At 44.7% G+C, this 10,755-nt stretch overlaps 1 protein-coding gene across 2 annotated transcripts in view; it reads right to left on the bottom strand.

Annotated features, from left to right (window-relative positions):
* Positions 1–10,755, bottom strand: part of SYN3 (synapsin III) — a 189,067-nt gene that overhangs the window by 172,059 nt on the left and 6,253 nt on the right. Inside the window, exon 2 of one of the 2 annotated variants that reach the window (XM_010410495.4) lies at positions 2,280–2,331. The exons of the other annotated variant lie outside the window; for it this stretch is intronic. The gene's annotated coding sequence lies outside the window, so the exon portion shown is untranslated. The remainder of the gene's footprint in view (positions 1–2,279; positions 2,332–10,755) is intronic. 2 annotated transcript variants of the gene reach the window in all.

The raw sequence follows: 10,755 nt of genomic DNA, 5'->3' as shown, positions 1-10,755 counted from the left end.
GGGTCCAAATGAGTATTCCATTACTGTGTACAGCAATTAGACATGTACTCTTTTGTAGGCCTTGGTGTAAACTGGCGAGATGTAGGGCATAAATTTGATACTGGGCTTGGGAGAAGCATCTGTAGCACAAGACACCTGCTCTTTGCACGACTTGCACAACATCACAGAGCTGCTGGTTCCTGCTGTGGCAGCTCTTAGCCACGGGAGGGAACCTGCCCCCAGCCATAGAGGCTGGACAAGGCTCTTGTCACCAGCCACTATCCTTGGGACAGGGTCCATAAGGACTTGCATGTTCGTGAAGGTGTTTCTCCCCCACTGCCAGGTGCTTGCATAGCTGCTTCCTCCTCTGAGAGATTTGCACTCTCCAAATGAACATGGGTACCTTGCAAAGCACCAGCAAGTAGATAAATGGGCAAATGTCTCTGCTGTGCCCTGCAGTGAGGGAAGAACAGCATGGACACTCATGAGCTAGGGTGTCCCAAGGCTGGGCAGGGCCAAAGTATCCCATGACGTGCATGGAAGGCACACAGGTTTCCTCTGCAGCGGGGCTTCCCAAATTGTGGTCAGTGCTCGCACTAAATAATTTATCGTACTTAGTGCAAGGCCATGACCACTCTCCTCCTGGAGCCTTTTAAACAACAATATTTGCAGTGACCTGTCATTTTTTTCCACCAGGGGTTTTGTAGTAGAAGATGCTGCCCAGGAGATGCTGGGAGCTGGCAAAGTTCTCTTGTCTAGAGAGTTTGGGATGTGGCACTTAGTCTGGCCTTTCCCTCTCTGGTTGGCGCAGCCTCCACTATCTGCTAAGACTGGGCTGCATGCCGTTGGCTTGGGAAGGAGGGAGAGGAAACCTAAGCACTGATGTCACAGGGAAATCTCCCTCTGGCAAAGCACGCGGAGGTTGAAATCAAACAGGACGACACTGCTGCAGCAGAGAGTAATGCCTGGCTCCACTCTGGGGTTCCTGTCAGGACCTTCAGCTTTGGGTATCTCGGAGTGACGGCACAGACTGTCCTCTGCTCATTACACACATTTTTCTAATTATCTGGCTAATGTAATTAAAAGAGATTTTATCTTTTTTTTTTTTTTTTTTTTTTTTAAATGAAGTTGTTGGTGGCTTCGCTGTATTGATTTGCCAGCTGCCATTAGTGTTGCCACAGAGGAGATCATCTCTGCAATGGGAGCAGTGCAAACTACCAGCAGGTTTTCTGCCAGCAGTTTGCCCTGCTTTGCTCACTGGAAAACCTCATATTCTGCTTCTGCATCACTCACTGTTATTTAACTTTCAGAAGTAGGCGTTTTCATCCAGGCACAGGCTGAGTAGGTTAGGACCTCATTTTCCTACTGCTTGAAACTCTCTGTGGACTTCCTGAGGGCTCAGCCTGTCAGGCCAAATCTGGCTCTGTAGCTTTCGTGCAGCACAGCATCCACCCAGTGCACGTACAGATCCTACCACAGCAAGTGAGCCTGGCTGCAAATTTAACAAAGCCAGGAGCCTACACCTCCATCAGAAGCAAGACCGATCTGCTGAGTGGTATTTTGTCACTCCAGAGCCACAGGCAGGAGAGCTGCTGGCTCTACACCATCAAGCTGTACGTTCCCTGTGTACACCAGTGTTCCTTTGGCTCACACGGAGACACATCACCTACTTAATGCAGTGCCAGGCACAAACTTGCCTGCAGGAAGGGAGCTCCCTGCACAGCTGGAAATACAGCCCATGGGCTGCTTCCAGACCAGGCAACAGCTCCTGTGGAGTTCCTCAAGTTGCAAGACAAGCAGCTGCTTCTCACAGTGCAGGAGTCATCTGCTGCTGAGTGAAACAGCTGCTCCTGAAAGCTAGCTGGGAAAACAGCATTGGGACCAGGGAGCTGCAGGCTGGGGATCTGGTCTGTACTGCAGGGTGAGGAAAGGCACAGGAGAATGAGTGAGTCCTGAGGAAAGAGAGCAGGCAAGAGAGATGGGGAGAGGAGGAGGAGGAGAAGGCACAAGCAGAAAGGGAGGAAGTAAGGAGGAATCAGCTTAACCAGAAGACAATGCAGGAACACACAGAAATCCCAACAATGTGAGCACCATCAGGGAATCAGAAGGGAATAATGTGAGCAACTAAATGAGGCAAGAGGAAGGTCAATTAGAGCTGACCTTGAAAACAACAGTCAAGAGGCTGGCACTGTCAGCCCCTTACTAACATGCAGTTAAACTTCCCGGCTGATATTTTTGGAAGAGCAAGGGAGGATATGCAATCTACTCACTCAGCACACTGACAGCAGCCAGGCACCTACCTTCTCTCTCTCAAGGATATACTCCACGGAGATGCAAGTTATCTCAGAAAACCTGTTGACATGTGTTAGAAAACAAGAACAAAATGTTCACTTAAACCTCTTGTGGGGTTATTTTCTGATGTGTGGTAGCGTCTGGAGGGAACCCAGCTCAGCTGGCTGATAGCGATTAACTGTGCTTAGATTTCCCCTGAGCTTGTTATCTCATGCTGTCAGGTAATGAACTGATATGGCCATGCCAGCCTGCATCTGATTGCTGCTCATGACAGCCTCAACAGAGCAGTGCTGGGGGCAGCAGGATGGAAAAACAATGCGGAGGGATTATCCCCCCACCTCACCATAAGGGACTGCACACTTCCTTCTGCCCCACGGTGGGTGGGAAGGTGAGGGGATGCTCCTCACCTGGCAACAACCATTGACTTACACCCCTCACATCCATTTTGCAGACAGCCTTCAGCATGCATTCAAGTTTTAATACATTCACATGGATCCCTGTCTGCCTTCAGGCATACTGACATAACGTGGGAGTCAGCTTCTGTGGAGGGGCAGCTGTATTAGGAAACTCAAAATCCAGCTGGACGGCTTTCCACATAGAGCATATTTTTAAAAAGTGTATTTCCCACATTTCTAGTACATTTTGAAAAAGAGGAAAGCAAGAGATTATTTATTACTGTCAAGCTTTCAGTGTTTCACCCTGAATGGCTTCAGCATTCCTAAGCTTGGCATAACTTGGCATTTCTTGGGAAGAATGGAAAATAAAATAAAGCAAATTGTTCTGAAATTGATTAGAATTTTTGTTAGATTTTTGATTCAATTGCTACAGTCCTGGATTCAAGAGGTTCACATGTTTAAACATTTCTTGGTATTTTTCAGCAACAGCTGAAATTCCATAAATCAGGAAATTACAAAAATACGGGTTAGAATAAGAAAAGGAAAAGGATACCCCACCAAATATTCCACGTTTTGTAAACCTGAAGCACCTACAAAAAGCATAAGAGTTGAAAAGACTGTATGCCAGCTGAAAGAACAGAGGGAAGCAGAGTTTCCATGCTGGTTTTCAGTTTGCAGACAGCTTTCCCAAACACCAGCAACAGGACACAGCCCTAATGTAGACGCTGGTTTAAATTTTCCAGAGTATGTAAAACTACAGTACAAATTCCACTGACACCAGCAGAGCCATAGGGTGTCTTTTGAGGCAGTTGCAAGAAGTCAGGGGCCTGCAGCTGGAGGGAGTGCCAGGGCAGGGGAGCAGAAACAGTTATCAGGACAATAATCCTACACAGAGCCCAAGCCTCCTGCTATGTGTTAGACAGCAGATCACCAGAATCAGAGAATAGCCTGGGCTGGAAAGGATCTTAAAGATCATCTAGTTCCACCCACCCTGCCGTAGATTTTCACAAGAAGTCAGTCTCTTGAGCATTCGATTTCTCTGTTCAAACAGAGAGATTGTCAGAGATGGCAGGACATCTCTTTGTCAGAAGCTAATCACAATGTTCAACATGCTTCATTAAGCCACTGAAACATATAAAGGTGCAATAATTCCATCCTCTTATTGCTGCATTCCTGTAGAGCTTAAAAAAATCCTCTCTGCTTGCTTGGGTGGCTATTTAACTGGAAGTCTGGGTTTCACAAATCTTATTTGTATCTTCCTTTCGCAAAGCTGCCAGGGCTTCCTACGTATCAGTTTTGTGGTAGGGGGGTTGCCTTATCTCCTGAAGATAGTGGGGGTGTGTATATCAAACCAAGTGCAGATGGGACCACTTCCCAAGAGCTACACCCTCATTTGCACAGCTAATGAATTAGTCTGCTTCCTCTTTTACCTATTATTTCATAATGGCAAGTGAGGAAAAGAAGATGGGGAAAAACAATCTGAAGTGACAAAATGTTGCTGTAAGATCATCAGACTTTCACGTAGATTGCAAGGGAAGATGACTAAAGCCATGAACAATAGTGAAAAATTTTCTAGTGAAAAATAAATCTGACTATTATGATAATACTCTCTGGCTTTAATATCCCCCAAGAACAAATTACGATGTGCTACTTCTTGGAAACAATGTATTACTTCCTCATTTTAGTCTCACTTTGGAAATCCTACTGGCACCTAATAGCTGTGGTGCTGTCTCAGTGGTAATAGGCTCTTGTCAATGAGCTTATGGAAGCCTTTCATGGCCTCTGTTCAACATCAATAATTGCTTATCATCAAAGCCAGACCCAGCTCAACTGGAGCAGGCAGTGTGTCTAATCCTTGACTGCCACAGAGCCATCTCCATCTGAAAGTCAGTTGAGTTTGCATCCTGGCTCCATTTCTTGTTTCCCAAGAGTACGGTGGTCATTCCTACCCCAAGCAATAGCGACACTAATGATTCCATTAAGGCTGATAGTTACACACATGCCAAAGTGGCTCCTCACAGTGGTAGTAAAGGAAAGCTGGAGACAGCAGTACAAACCAGAGAATTTGTAGAGGTAAATGCTCTGCGTATTAAGTGGATGAACTTGTAAGAAGGAAGCAATCAGGGCTCGGAAGGCCCTGTCTTCTTCCTTCCCAGTCTTGGATCTGATGCAGTTCATGTTGTGTGTTGTGAGACATGCTCCAAGCGTCCTGCAGCAACTGTACAAGTCCTGATTTCATGGTGATAAGAGTGAAAGTGGCACCAGACACGCCATTAATAGAGCAGGGATTTCCTTCAGCTGAGAGGCGTGCTGCTTTGAAGAGTGCTGATCTGAATAAAATCAAGAAGCTGGGTGTATTTAATATGTAGGGCCTGCCAATATGCATTAGGGCTCATCCAGATAAGAGGTGCCTCAGGGACTGACAACTCCCAGAGTCTCAGAGGAAACTGCAGCAGCTTGCCCAGTGCTAATGGGGCTCATGTCTTGATTGTGATCACAAACACCTCCTCATTTCTGTGCCATTTTCTTTCTATTCTATTCCAGTTCTGCCACAATAGACTGATTATTAAAAATGCTTGTAAACAAAATATTTCATTACCATAGAGTAAACTAGATATGCTGTGGGAAAAAAAAGTGCTACAGGCTGTGAAACAGGAAGAAACAATTAAGTAAGAGATTATAATATACATGAAATAGATAATTATTAGTTAACTGATAATGATAAGAAGGATCTTCTGTTTGGAGCACAAATTATATTACTTTTGATATGTTTATAAGACAAAAATCTGTTGCATATTTCCAAATAACAAATCTTCAAACACAACTTCATAATTCTTGCATCTATGCTTCTAATTCATTTTAAGATGCCAAAAAAATTCAATTTCTTTCCCAAATGTTCTGTGCTTCTAGGGGTTAAAAAGTCTTCCTTCAAATATCTAAAATCCTCTAAACCCTCTGCAATACTAATATATTCCATCTAAGCTTTTCTGCCATTTGCATCTGCCTCATTTCTTCCCCTTGCATCATTCCAGGCACCACCATATTCCAGTTTCCCAGATTTTCCCCATATGGCAAGGAACCCCTTATCATGTACTTGAGATTTACTTAACCTGATAGTGTGAACAGCAGATACCTGGAGAAATAAGACCTGTAATTTGCCTTTGTGTAGTTCATTTGCTTTCTAACCATACTTGCCCACCTCATGTAGCAAAAAATACTAAGCCAAGAATTTGAGCTCGCTTACTGATTTAGTTTGATGATGGAAGAGAAAGACAATGTTTTACTGCACTCTGGGCATGATTGACAAGATTTCTGACTCAGCTGTAAGACAGCTTGATGCCAATTCTTTCACGTGATGTAGAAGTGGTGGGAGATTGACTGGCTGGACTATTCCTGCCAAAGAGACAGAGAAAATGAGGATTGGTAGACCTTCAACTGGAGCACTGCAGGGGTCTGTCTCAAGCTCTGTGATAGCCAACTCAAACCATGCTGAACTTATGTGGGAGATGTTTTTCTTCACTTTTTTACATCTTTAGTATTGATCACATGGAGACACATGAAAAGATGTGTGGGCTTGAGGAACATGTCCCTTTTGCTCCCACCATGTATCCACACACTTCTCACCCCAGTAAGTGTACAATCCCCTATCCTAGAGCTGGACTGAGCACTCCAGTCTTCGTAACCTTGCTAGTGCCTGCTTTCCTGCTGCAACCTCATAAATGTCCATAAGATCCTGCTCTAGCATGGCTGCAGGCTGGAGATGCAAGCCAAATGTATTTGTGGGGCCCACAAGAAGCTCTGCAGGACAGTCAGGGGGTAGGTGCTTAGCTCCCTTATAATAAAGGATCTGGATAGATTTTGAATGCCATTTATGAATTTATGTTGTCTCTGTAGGGACACTGTGTTGACAAAGAGTTGCATCACCAGAGGTGCACTTCTAAAATCAGAAAGTAGCTTTTAAAAAGCTAGTGATAAATTATATCATCACCTTATTTCACTAACCCTCCTTTATCTAGTTGTCTTCTCTCCCAGTTCTGCCTGCTTGCCTATCCAGTCTTTGTACTGAAGTTGCATGGTGTAGGAGCCCTCCATAACTGGCTCCAAACATGGGATACTAGGCTTTGACAAAAAAGCATCAGAGCATACAATACGTGAGTGTGGGAACTGGATTAGATCCTGGACCCAGACAAAGTTCTCAGAGATCAGGCTAGTGGGCTGTGCCCAGAGATGGAAATAAAGCACAGCATGATTTTAACAGAGTCTTCTGCCATCAGTCTGGGGAAAGGTCACGCAGTGTCAGTGCCTTGGTTTCCCATTTCAGAAGACAAGCTGTATTTTTCAGAGTGCAGAGATATTGCAAGGCTCAGCTGATACACCTCCATGCTGCACCTCTGAGCCCAGCATGGGCAGCTTCGAGAGCTCTGCTTCCCCTGCTGATCAATAGCTGAATTACAAAGCTTTCAAGGGTTACAAAAGTGGTCAGCCTTATTTAGGAAACCGACCACTAAACCTTTCAAGACCTGGAGAGTATGTAGCCACCATGAGTGGGGGAAAAAATGAAAAAGCATTCTTGGAGGAAAAAGGTGGCACTCAGAAAAGTTTTGTAACAGGGAACACGAAGGATGAATCTGCACAGCTATTTTAGGTTCTCCTTCTGTGCTTTGAGAAGTTCTTTCTCAAGGAAAAGAGAGAAGGAAGGAGAAGAGGGGAAGAGGAGCATGTAGCAGCTCTGCAGCTGGGCAGCCTCAGCAGAGTGCTGTGAGAGGAGCTCAAGCTGCACACATTGATGTGAGCTCTTGCTGGGTACACACACAAGTATGGCGTGAATAAGTGGTTACAGAGAGCACAAGCATTGCAGCAGGCAGAGCAGAAATGGGGACATCCTAAAAACCTCACAGAGATGTTATCTGAGAGCCACACTGGAGGACTCCTTTCCACATCTGTGTCCTGACTAGTGGGACAGGGGGGCAGTCACTACTTGGGTATTTACACAATGATACAGGTAATGATAGAAGCAGCATTGCAAAGTATTCCTACTCCCTCCAGGACAGTATACAAATGTATTGTCAGACCTAAGTAGTGCTGTCCCACATGACTGAAGCTTACAGACAAAAGCCACTTTTACTCTGGGTATGCACTTACAGAACAAAAAGATGTGCCCAAGAGTAGACTGCAAGATCAGCTGAAGAATCCAAAACAAACTGCACAGAGCTCTGAGTAACAGCTGGAGGGCTGCCTTGCTCTGCTAGGTTTATTTCCAGCTCTTGCCCTGACAGAGTGCTTGTGCTCTCAGGATCATAAAGGTCAGAAAGTTTGAAACTTTCTTGCCACCTGATAACAACTGCATCTCTTTGTCATCACTATGGAGGCACAGAACTGGTTAAAAACCCAAACCAAACCAAACAACAAACTCCAGAGTATGACTTCCTAGCTTCAAGATTTCGGTGGCTGGCATGGATGGACAGCGTTAAATAAAGCAGGCTGAGGAAGTGTTTATTCCCTGCAGCTTTGCAGAGGCACTCACCCTGGCCTCTTCCTCTTAAGATGACGAGCCAAAATCTGCCTGTGCTGACACTTGCATATGCAGTGTTTTCCACAGGTTTGAGTGGAAGGGTAGAGCTGATATTCCTGCATGTTGCAGTACAGCAGTCAGTTCTCTAAAACACATGAAACATTACTCAAGACTGCACACAAAGGAAAACTAACCTTTGGGTTTTGTGGACCGAAAGACCAGTTCCTTTCTCTGTTTTTTTCTAAAGGACTTTAAGCAAGTCACTAACTATATAAACAAAGCATGGAAAGGCTACATTGGGTCACGTTTGAGAGAGACTGATCTGTGCAGTGATATAAATACAGATTGCAGAGGTGTTCAGTAATATACAATGTAAGTACAGCAACTGTTCAAAATTAAATCTACCTGAAAAACCTATTACTTGTTAACATAGAAGGATACACAGAGCTCTCCACTCAAGTGAGTACTGCTAATCTCACTGGAGCCCACTTTCAGAGCTGATTACAGCAAAAAAATGTTGTTGATGCCCAGAAGAAGATAATGTGTACAAAAGTAGTGTATGAATGATCTTTTATAAGTAAGCCAGGTTAGACACAAGGAGTTCTGTCCCCTTTCTTATCTACTTCAGTGCAAAAACAGTAACCAAACATGTCCCAATGGTGGGGTTATAAAATCTGGTATCATCACTGAACTTCATCAAAGTATTGAATCACCTTCACATGTTCCTGGCGGGCCCTGCACATCCACATGTGTTTTCCTAAGAGTTGCATAAGAAACCCTGGTTAAATCCCTTCATATTGGAATAAAAATGTAAAACCAGGACAAGAGAGGGCCAAATTGCAAACACAAATAATGTAAACTGCATGATAACAAATGTATAGAAGTCCTTCACTATCATCAGCTTAATCACTTGCTCTTGTCTTGCTTCAGCTCTCCATCGTTAGTGTCTCATTTCTGAAAGAGGATAATTGCTTTGGATCTCTTCAATTAGCACTAAAGCACTGCATAGCACTTGTAAAAATCAAATGAATTTGAAGAGTAGGATTACTGAGCTTGTCCTCCCACTACTGCAGCTTGTGTAGTTTCTCCCATCTCCTCCCATCATGAGTTTATAATTTCTGATTGAAAAAACAACTCCAAGGCTAGTTTGTAAATACTCACCAGCTGGTCCAAACCAGTCGTGTAGCTAAGCCAAAGTCCCTGCAGCAAGAGCAAAGCAACAGCTCCCTAAAAGCCTGAGTGAAGAAAACAGTGTTTTCTCCCAACTTCAGCGAGGACTGCATGACCACATGACACTTGCTTAAGCATCCCAGGAGAGCTCAGATGTTCATGCTGCAAACCAGAAGCTCTCTCCTGGGAAGCTAGATCTTGAGCAGCAGCTGCTGACAGTGCATCATCTGCAGGGCTAGGCAGTGCCTGGCAGCAATCCTACCTGAGCTGATTTTGCCCTGAAATTTGGATAAGAAATATCGCCAAGCAATGCAGGAGATGGCAGCTGGTTTGTTAGTTATTTCTGATGATTATTGAATAGGACCCTGAGCAACCTGACCTAGCAGGTGTCCCTGCCCATGGTGTGGGGGAGTTAGAACTAGGTGATCTTTAAAGGTCTCTTCCAACCCAAGACAAGCTATGGTTCTATTATTATTATTTCACCTCCCCCACCAGGTGCTACCCCTGCCCATACCATGAAATAGGCACGTGCTGTGCTCTCTTTAAAAAATCAGGGTTTTCCTTACCCACCCATAGCCTTTGATGCCCTATCACTAAACATGAAAGCATGCACTTAGTAATTTAGACAGCTAAAGAGTCTATTTATTCTTCACCACCTACTCTGTTCTTGGAAAATATACTGGTCTTACAGCACTGTGTGAAGCAATCAGCTATTGCTTCCATTAGTGGAACAGGGCCTACGGAAAAACTGTAGCAATGCTACTTATTTAACCGGAAACTATCTCAGAAAGCAGAGGCAATTCCTTCCCTTCTAGCTCCAGCAAAATTCTCATCAATTTCTAAAGGATTCTCTCTGAAATAAAAAAAAATCTTTGGGATTTAGAAGTGATCCCTCTGCCTTCCTGAAGATGGTGGAAGGCAGACGATCTTGCACGTCCGGCATGACTTTTGTGGGAGATGTCAGCTGTGACTTCACAAGGTCTGAGTCTGCCCTGGGTGGCTACATGCACTGTTCTGCTCTGAGGGTCAGCCTAAGGAGGGGACAGTCTGACCACGGGGCTCAGCAAAAGAAAGAGGTGGCACTTCCCTTCAAGAAAGAAGCATGACATGTAAAGCCAGAGGCCCGTGAACTGTGACCAAGAGTCAGAGACATCAAAGAATCTTCCCTGGAAAAGCCTCCCTGCACATTAATAGGAACTCTCAGCTCTAGCTCTTGACAGGCACCATCCTCTCCTATGCCTTGTGTTTCTCAGTAGCTGGTGCCTTGAATGGCCTCAAGAAACTCTCATAAGCGAAACTGACCCTGTGGGGAACAGTGTGGGAAGCCCTGACTGAAAGGCTCTGCTGAATTATTAAGGTTGCCCAGAGTAAACCAAGGTAACCTTCGTGTGAATTCCTGTCAGCCTC

The sequence above is a fragment of the Corvus cornix genome, chromosome 1A (assembly GCF_000738735.6).
Source record: "Corvus cornix cornix isolate S_Up_H32 chromosome 1A, ASM73873v5, whole genome shotgun sequence".
Classification (NCBI taxonomy): domain Eukaryota; kingdom Metazoa; phylum Chordata; class Aves; order Passeriformes; family Corvidae; genus Corvus; species Corvus cornix.
Note: the sequence above shows the minus strand (reverse complement) of the source record. Positions and strands in the feature narration are given on the sequence as shown.